Source organism: Pygoscelis adeliae, unplaced genomic scaffold (assembly GCF_000699105.1).
Source record: "Pygoscelis adeliae isolate BGI_AS28 unplaced genomic scaffold, ASM69910v1 Scaffold594, whole genome shotgun sequence".
Classification (NCBI taxonomy): Eukaryota; Metazoa; Chordata; class Aves; order Sphenisciformes; family Spheniscidae; genus Pygoscelis; species Pygoscelis adeliae.
Genome location: NW_008824718.1, coordinates 323,569 through 333,546, shown reverse-complemented (window position 1 = coordinate 333,546; position 9,978 = coordinate 323,569). Strand labels below are relative to the sequence as shown.

Sequence of the window (9,978 nt, the reverse complement as noted above, 5' to 3'; positions counted from 1 at the left end):
CCCTGTGAATATATATATGACGAGTGCAGAGCTCGAGCGGGAGAGGAGAGTGGAGGGGAGTGGGTGGTAGAGCAAGGCGCGGGAGACTGACTGACTGACTGACTGACTGACTGACTGACGGGTTTTCAGCCGTGCGGGTCCACGCCCGCGTATCTTGTAACCCAAGTAGTGTGTGGTGCGGTGTGGTCTTGCACGGCGTGTACCGTGGGGCCGCTGCGGTGCCCGCTGCTCGCTCTGTGCCTGACCCACCTCTTTCTTAACTCTGTAGGAAGAGTTGAGTTATAGTCTCTTCTCACCTTGCAGAGCAAATGAGTACTTTTCTAGAACGTTTATCTTCCTGATTTAGGACTTCAGCCTCCTTAATACCAGGTACAGCTCTTCATCCATTAATCAGCAGCCTTCTCACTGACCTCGGGAACCGGGTTCACTGGTTTTTCTGTAGGCAAGTGTATCTCCACGATGCTTTTTTCCGCAAAATGTCTTATGAACAACAGTGGTGGCCCATTCCCAACAGCTCTATTGTTAAATAAGTCCTCAAATTTTCCAGCAGCCTCCTTTGCTTTAATTAGTTATTTTATATTCTGAAAACTAGTTCAGCCAAAGGTTGTGTTCACTATGTCTGTGTAGTTTTGTTTAATTTATTGAGGAGAATGTGGTGAACATATATGCCAAATATGCAGACATTGTGTTTTTCTAATCACAAAAATATTTTCTTCCTAAGTGTGAATTGTTAGGTCTTACTTGCTTACAACTGAGGAATGCTCAAGTTCAAAAAAAGCAGAAGCAACTGCAAACAAAACATTATTTTTTCCCAATTAGCACTCACAAATATATGTGAGTGAGTGGTCATAGTTAACTTGTTCTTTTCTTCTGGTTCGTTATTGTTTAGGAAGATTCATAATACACATAATAAGAAATGTGTATTTACTCTCAGTTTGCTGTGAGTTTTTTTTTTTAGTACTTGTTTCATAGTGGGAGTAATTAAAAATTATAATTCACGACAGTGTTTTAAGGTTATGCATGAGAGAGAGACAACAGTAAGAGACAGTGCAATCTGATCAGTGTTGACAATTCTCTGCCATCATTTTGTTTTGTTTTGTTTGGAGAAAGAAACGTTTGCTTGGGAAGTTCGGCCCATTTAAATATTTTATGGAAGTTCTTGCTGCTGCTTCTTCACAAGGTGCTTAGATACTTCTGTGACGAGAGACAAGTAGATGCACAAAGAGTTAGTTGTGTGTAGTGCCCATTAGTCTTAAAGGCAATCACTCTGAGGTTTTCTATTCAGTAAATAGCCCAGTCATAATTTTTTTTTTTTAGTGTATAGTAGTTCTTCAGAAATGAAAATGTATGTCATCGCTGCACACGGGGTTTGAACTACGTGCCAATTGTTTTTAACAAAAATTAGCAAGTTCTATACGTATCAATGAAACTCATCCTCCAACAGTATTTACCAAATACTTTTCCTGCTAAACCTTTCTTAAAGACTACATTAGACTTAGCCTGTGAAGTACTCATACCTGATCAAAGGTCATGGGGATAGTGGGTGCTCAGCCTCTTCTAGCAGCATAACCCAAATGTGTGTTTTTGCTAGGTCGGTCTTACCATCTGGTTTTGGACTCCCATGAGTAATTTTACTGATACCTGCCGTTAGGATGGCTTCTTCCACAGTGAGGCCCTAAAGAAGGACAAAGCCAGGCTTCACACTCAGGGGTGTGAGTTGTTCACACTCAAATTTGTGTGGTCGCTCTATGCGTGAGATACAAGATAAACCAAGATAATCCTTGCTGAGATTGTGTTCAGTGTATGCAAACTTTGTATCTTAGATATAATTAACACCTGCTTTTACTGCATCTCAAGGGCCTACAACTGAGACAGTAAAAGTGCTCTTTTTTTTTAACTGTTCAGGCTGGTAACAGTGAGGTCCCAGATATTGTGAATTTCTGTAACTTGACCAAATGGCGGAATACCCAAAGTTAGTTTAGGGTTTTACCTAATGACATACTTCAAAAACTCTAGTGAGTTCCATGCAGATTTTACAGACTTGCTGGAATAGTTTGACCAACCATAATTTCTAAGCAAATAAAATGCTTTGAAACCAGCCACAACTAAGATCCCCCAAAGATGCTGATGCAGGACGGATTCACCTGTATTTTAAAAGTTATTTGTATTCTGTTTTTCTCCAGTGAGTAGTGCTTGCTGCTTAGTTTTTATTCTGTAGACCACGTGAGAAAACATTTGTGATCTTGTGACAGAAAGCACAGTACATGAGGCCTCAGATCTATAGTTATAGTTATAATTCTATATAGATAACTTTTTATAGATGTAGTCCTAATTCAGATGAATCAATCTTCTTTTGGTAGGTCCCTTTTTCCCTTTTGTGGAAGAGCTGGAGAAATTTACCAGAAACAGAATGAAACAGCCTGTGAGATGTTATTTATAGGTATTCTGTGGGATTATTTATGGGTGTTCTGTGTGTAATTTAACATTTTCATAAGGAAGGGATCGTTTTAGTGAGTGTGCTTAGAATCACACTGTTCCTTGAACTTGAAACTCCCAGAAGTATTGTAGTGCAGGATGCTAAGGAGGCTGAAAAGTACATTTTCTTACAAAGTTTCCAGCTTTGTGAAAAATCTACAGATAACAGGAGTCTGAACAGATGCACAGTAGGGTTAGGAGTTGTTTCTGGAATTGATGTTTCCAATTGCATCTAAAACAGCAGCTGTTTTATGCAACAGCCCCAAAGTTCAGTCTCAGCAGTGAAGCCAGCACCTTGGGAGCCCTGGAGCAAGGGCTCCAGGGAAGAGAAGAGCCTTGGGAAATGTTGTGACGGTGTTGAGGAGACGAGTGGTGGTAAGGAAGCTATTGACGTTGCGCAGATGAACTTGATGAGCTGTGTGGTTTCCTGTGTCTTTGTCTGCAGACCTTTAACCTATGTATGGATTTTGGGTCATGCTACTTCTTCTTATAACAAGTATCCTGGCATGCTGTAACAGCGGGATGTGATGTAACACAGTTTCTGTGCTTCTGATGTCGCAGATATTTCCTTGTGTCTCTCTGCAGGATATTGCCCTCAGTGTTTACCATTGTGAAGTTCAAATGTAAGGCATTCTCAGTTCATCTTCAAGATCTAATTTGCCAGAAGATGTGAAACTGGGAATGCCATACTCATCGCAATGTCAGGCTTTAAAGAGTCTAAGAACATAGATCAGCATTTCTATAAATCAGGTATTACTCCAAAAAATAAAATGCCTAGTTAGATTTAAACGGACACTGTCAAGCTTTTCAGATGGCAGCATGCATCCCATGCAGCATGGGAATCTGTGGATTCCCAAAGGTCTGGGTTTTTTTTTCCATTCTTGCTACAGCTTATAATGTATTAAGGATATCTGTTGAGAAATATGCAGAGTGAGATGGGTAGGAAAAGAATTTCCCATTCTGTAATACCTGTTCATAGTCTGCACTTAGTTGATATTAAAGGTTTTTTGAAGGCTTTTGTTTTGTTTTCTAAACAAAACAAAACCAAAAAGAGAGAGAGATACTCTGGTGTGACCTTCCAATTCAAATACTGTGAACCATGGAAGATTAGGCAACAAGTCTTAGTTTTGTTGCGTATCCACGTCACTGAGGACTGTTCCAGCCTCCGGACAGCTGGCTGTCCTCAGATAAGTCTCTTCTAGCATTTCTTCTGTGAGGTATTTCACTTCCTAAAAAAATGTTGAAGGTTTGGGAAATAGGTTTGAAGCTGAATTCCTTGATGTATTGTTTTTCCCTGTTGTGGGCCTTGGTCTTCGTTATTGTTTAGGAAGATTGATAATACACATAATAAGAAATGTGTATTTACTCTCAATTTCTCTGGTGAATTTTCTTCACCAGAAATTCTGTCTTGCACTGGGGAAACTTTTCCCAAGGAAAACTTCACTGAAACTTTTACATTCTCACAGTAGTTAGTTTGGATGACTTTTTTTTTTTTAACACAAAACACTTAATTGGGATTTTTTTTTTCTTTCAAATTATGCATGAGTTGCTTACCTTGGAACAGAAGATTTTCATTTTTTTCCCCAGTAAAGCTAGATACAAATGTTAAAAGAGTAATAATAAAAAAGAACGATTAGATTTACAGCTTCATAACTTGGAAGTTGGTTAGCTTGCTGTTGTTTGACTAAGAACAAATTCTGTATGTAGGTGTGCCTGCTTGAGAATAAGAGAAAAGTAAGAAAGACCCTCCTCATTGTGTCTGTTTCTCACTCCCGTGAGAATCTAAGGAACTCATTTGGTTTCTTTGCACCTTTATAAATAACAGTAAAAAAAGTTTGGATTGTCTGTATCAGGGATATTAGTATTTCCCACCTCACTCAGGTGTGAAACCTAGTTATGTATTTTATTTGTAAAGTATCTGTTGCATGATTTAGGTAATTGAGATCTTTCATCTTTATATTTCAGTCACGCAGTAAATTTTGAAAGATACATTGTGCAGTTTGTACTAATATAGAGGTTGTACTGCTAATATCACTTGCCAGATTGACAGAACTGCGACTATTCATGTAGTAAACGCATAGTGTAGGCAGCTGAAACAGAAACAAGCTTTTCTGAATAGCTGGTCCCAAATGGCCTCCATCCTGCTGTGGGTAAACTTACAGGGTAAATCAGACTACTGAAAAATTTAGGTTTTAAGTCATATTTCTTTTGCAGAATTCTCCACCATTACTTTATCTGTGATGCCCTTTAATGTGGTATCTCAACAACTTTGAAAGAAATTTATGCAAACGTAAAGTTCTTTTTCTTCTCAGCTTCATTGAAAAGATTAATTCAATAGTGAAACTCTGGGATGAATGAACATATTTGACATTTTAACTTTGAATATCCTTCCATACCAAAGGATCAGTTTCGTGTCCAGACCACTTTCCATAGGGATCTGTTTCTGAATATATTTCTGGTGTGTCAAATGAGTGACCTGCAAGGAGCAGTATTACATCACTGCAGAACAAACCTAATTGACAAATCTAATTGAGCTTGGAATCAGGTCCCCCAGGCAAGCTCGGAAACAGTCACCACACCTGGATGTCTGCCTTATGTCATTCTTATTGCCCCTCTGGAAAACAGGGTTGATAGGCTTATGACATAATTCCATTCACTTCTTTTGGAGAGAAATGGTCACGTCTGTGGTGCATGGTATTGACAGAAGGGCTGTAAAATGGGAGAGTCAACTTCTGGTTTTCACAGGCACAGGGGACCTTGTGGAGGAAAACAGACTTTTTTTTTTTTCTTTCTGGATGCATTACAGTACTCTAAATTTTATAACAGTGAGTAAACTAAACAAGGGGAGAAACCTCTATTCTTTGTTTAGACAATGTGTGTTTATCCTTAAACTGAAATAGGTTTTTATGGTCTAGCTTTAGACTCATGAAAAATGTTATGGTTATACAACATTCCTTTTTTTTTTTTTTAAATATATCTGAAGGAAAGATGATTCTAAGAGTATTCCAGAGCAAAACTAAGCTTTGGGCTTTCAAAGCTTTCAGTAAGATATGGACAGTCTTTCGTAGTGTTTTTTAGACTTTCTCAGCCTCCTTAGGGTCCACCTAATCTACTTTGTTCCAGTCATTATTGAATGCAGTTCATTCCTCCCATTCTTGACCACAAACAACCTCTGTCCACCTCCCTACTACATCCCTTCAGAGCTATAGCAACTGAAAGTGTGACTAGAGAAGTCTCTGGGTATTTTTAGTTCTCTCTTCTCAGGATATTTTTCTTGGCTAATTCCTAGCTAATGGCTAATCCGATAATGTGTTTTAATGCATGTTCGTTCTTTGTGTCTGCTGCTCATCCTCTACTTCTTTCCCTGTCACCTGTTTCATTGTTCCTATGACAAGTTTCCTTGCTTCTGGATTCCCGTTCCCCACTGAATGCATTTTCTACTTGCTTTTCAGCTTTTCCCTGTGCTGCCTGGCCAGTCACCTAGTCCTCTGTTTTTTCCCTTGACATATTCTTCTCTTGCTCACAACCAGCAGTTATTTCCTCCAAATATAACTTCTAGCTCGTCATCAGACTTTCTGTAAGATTGTCCTCTACTGCTTTGATAGTTCTGTAGCAAAGAAACTGGGCACCTATGCCCACAGCTGGAAATGAGGAGGAGGAGAAGGACGGGTGGGCTGCATGACCAGCATGTTCTCGGAGGACCTGCACTGGAGTGCTTAGTGGGCTGCCGGTGGTTTGTTAAACACTGCACGTCAAACTCTGAAATATCCAGCTATAAATATTTATACAGAACACATACGTGAACCTTCTGTCTCTGTTGGACTCGGGTACCAAAATATCAAGATCTGATGTGAAGACTGTCCTTGCTGAACAATAGAAATAAGAATACTAGAGGTACTTGAAGTGTAAAACTCTCATAAATAGTAATGCACCATAACAGGTTGAGCTGGGGAGTGTGAAGGTGGAGGCTGTGCCATGGACATATGTAGAGTGTCGGTGTGCAACCCGTGTGAGTGGTTGCTCTTGCAGACTGCTTTGGAGGCAGTTCCTACTCATATGGATACTCTTAGATGACTTTTATGGGGATTTTTGCCTGAGTAATGGTCTGCAAGTGCAAATTTTGAGTGACTATAAATCTGTGAGCATCAAGTGTTTGAGAATATTTGAGCACAATCAGGTAGCTCTTACAGAGCAATAATGCTCCAGAATGTAGGTTTGTGGGTTTTCCCTTCAACATTTAAAACCAGAGATTGTCAAGACCAAAATGCCAAAAAATCAATTTTGTTCTAAAATAACTCCTTATTTTTTCTTGAGGTGTGTGAAATATGATGCCTAATAGGATATGCAGTGTGTATTTAACCAGCTTCTTTGCTATATATACTTTATTGAGATAAAGTCTATCAATAATTGACTAGGAATTGATTTTGAAAATTTTTTATTTATTTTGATGGTTATAAATTATATCACAGAACAATATGCCTGGCCTGAGGTATCCTCTTAGTAATTTAAAACATATGAACATTCTTAGCAACAATTTCTGTTACATGAAACACTTAAAATTATAATTTTGCTTAACTTATGTGGGAGTTTTAATTCTGAAATAGCCATAAATCATGGCTAAAGTTGGTGCTACTCAGCAAAATAAGTTCAGCTGTGCCAGGACTGTCACTGTCAGTATAATGGCACATCTTATCAGGATTCAAACTTTCAGAGATTTCTAGGTTGGTATTCTCATATGTCATTGACAAAATATCATCTTTTTAATATTACATTAAAGAATAGTAAGTATTGGAACTCTTATCTGATCAGGGAATAATCAACAAAATCAGGACACAAAAATGCAAAGGGAAGATGTTTATTTTAAAACTTATTTTCAGTGCATTTAAATCTGAATTTAGAAATTATCTGTCTTGCTGTCCTGATGAATTTCATCTCTTCTCCTACAAAAAATTGAATGACAGAGATACACTGCTGCACTTGAAAGGTGCCAGTACCTCTCCAGCCACATTGTGCTCCTTGGATATTGAAAACTGTATGGTGGAGTTTAAATATCAGCTCTTGGAAGAAGTGAGGGGGCGTGGACATCAGCTGAGAGGGATGTATCTAAAGAGCTGTGCAGATGGGTTACATTATTCTCATGCTGGTGGCAGCAGTTAAACACATTCCTAGTAATAACTCTAATTGTTATTAAACAAAAATGAATCCATTTTATTGGTGTCTGACATTTTAATAGGTGCTAGTTAGGTACGTTCTTGCTGTTGTGGGTATTGTATCACTAAAGACCTTCAACATTTTTCCACTTCCCCAATAAAGTAGAAAGAATTTTGAATAGGGCATAGCGATTCTAGAAAGAGTGGCCAAGAGGCAGAGCTTCTCTATGTTTCCAGATGATGTACTCAGATAAGTAAAGAAAATAATTTCAGATGGTTCTTACATAATATCAAGATTTATTTAAACAGTTTACTTGCACAGCCAATTATATTTGCTTTCATGAAGAGTAGTTTTAGAACAACTCTGCGGGTGTGGGAACATGACGATGAACTGCCCAATTTCTCCATCTGGTAAAATGTCCTTATGTTTATAACAAATTTGCATACATCTTCATTTTTACTTGTTCTCGCTTTTTTCCCCTTACTCAACATTAGTCTTACAATTGTGCTCTTACTTCAGTTTTGTTTGCAGGTGGGTTAAGCTCCACTACTTGACAACTGTTTCCATACTTATAATTGTCTATTTCATCCCTTGTAAAGGTGCATATACATATAAGCAAATTGATAAATTAGGTATTTTGTGTTCAGGCAATCTGCTTAGCACTTTTCTGACGAAGAGCATAGTGTGTTTCTGTGCAAAACTGCCAGCATCATGATGAAGGCATGTTTCCCATCTTTTTGTGATCTTTATTTAGTACCAGGATCTCTGATCTGTCCATCAGCCCATCCTTTTGTCATCATATAAACTGCTCAGTCTTTCTCTAACTATGCAGCTGTTCAAGACGATTGATCAGGACTAAATTCTGGAATCCTTATTCTGTTTTTACTGATATGCCGTAATGGCATTATGTTCTAAAACCTAATATAGATTAATCTTTCTTGCCTGGAAAAGAAATTATTAAAAAAAACCCCACAAATCCACAGCAAACCCTCAGACAAAAAAATAATAATCAAGCCTATAAATAGCTAAGGAACCAGATTCATGCGGGTAAGTGTTTTATTCCACAGAGGCTAGATTATTGGAAAAACTGTTTAATGAAAACAGGGTAAAAAGATGTTCAAATTAGAAAAGAGAAAATGAAAGAAGGGGTGTGATAGACGTACAATTTAAGAAATTATACAAGGAGATAAAAAAGAAGATTTTTGTTTCTACTCCTATTAGTCTGTTAAATCCTGCAGTGGCAAATTCGGAACTGAGACAAGGAGATACGTGGGGTTTTTATACAACTTTTTTTAGATTGAAATCTGCTGAAGGATTCCACTGAGGCAGTATTCGGATATATGATATGACATTTACATAGATAGCAGGGGTATCTGGAGCTCTGATAATTAATAATGAAACATTTTCAAGTGAATATTATACCTCAGGCTTCAGAGTTCAAGCCACTCTTCAGTAGCTGGAAACCAGGATGAACCCTAACGTGTGGCAAGATTATCCTCGTCTACCTACTGCAGATTCTTGTTTCTTTCTCTGAAGCAGCTGGTGGTGACTGCTGTCAGAGACAGGACCTTGGATATGATCCAGTGGTGCAGTTCCTTTGTTCCTCAGCCCTCCCTAAATGCTATTTCAAAAACTCATGTCTTGTAGCATGCCCGAAAGATAAATGCAATTTGGCTATTTTGGGAAGTGAATAACTTTCAAAGCTCAATATGACTATAAATATATTGACCAACTGTATTTGATGAAAATGAATGTATGTGAGCACACAAGAAGAAAACTGCATTTACCTAATGTATATAGATTCTCATTATGGGTCCAGTGGAGCACTTGTATACATGCTTATCTTTAAACACATGTATGCACATGCTCACCTGATTACCTAAGGAAGTATCATTGAAACACAGATGCCTGTGGAAGTATCTATATAGGACCTTTAAAGTTGCATGTACAGATGTGTGGGTGCCTTTTTTCTTTGTTTTTTTTTTCTTTCTTTCCCCTATACTGGGAAACACCACATTAATCTGTGTGTTAAACTTGATCTAGAGACTATTGAACTCAGTGGGAATGTTTCCACTTACTTTAGAGATAATATTTATAGGTGAATAAGTAATAAAGTGCAGAGCTGACTAACTTACTCCTGTGTACTTGGGCTATGGCTTGCTTGTATTCATGTGATCACATGCTTTGCAGGCGCATTAATGAAGGCAGTTGGATTTTTGCCCCAGTTTCTGTAGTTGTCATCACTAACACAAGAGTATCATGAAATCTTACATTCAGTGACCTTGTGATTGCAGGTTCTTTCTTGATGGACTGGGGTGTGAAAAAAATCCAGCAGCTTGCAAGTGCATCTGA

The 9,978-nt window shown here is 38.1% G+C and overlaps 1 protein-coding gene across 1 annotated transcript in view; it reads left to right on the top strand.

Moving 5' to 3' along the window:
- The window catches only part of LOC103916248 (tolloid-like protein 1), a 140,953-nt gene that overhangs the window by 695 nt on the left and 130,280 nt on the right, over positions 1–9,978 (top strand). The gene's annotated exons all lie outside the window — the stretch shown is intronic.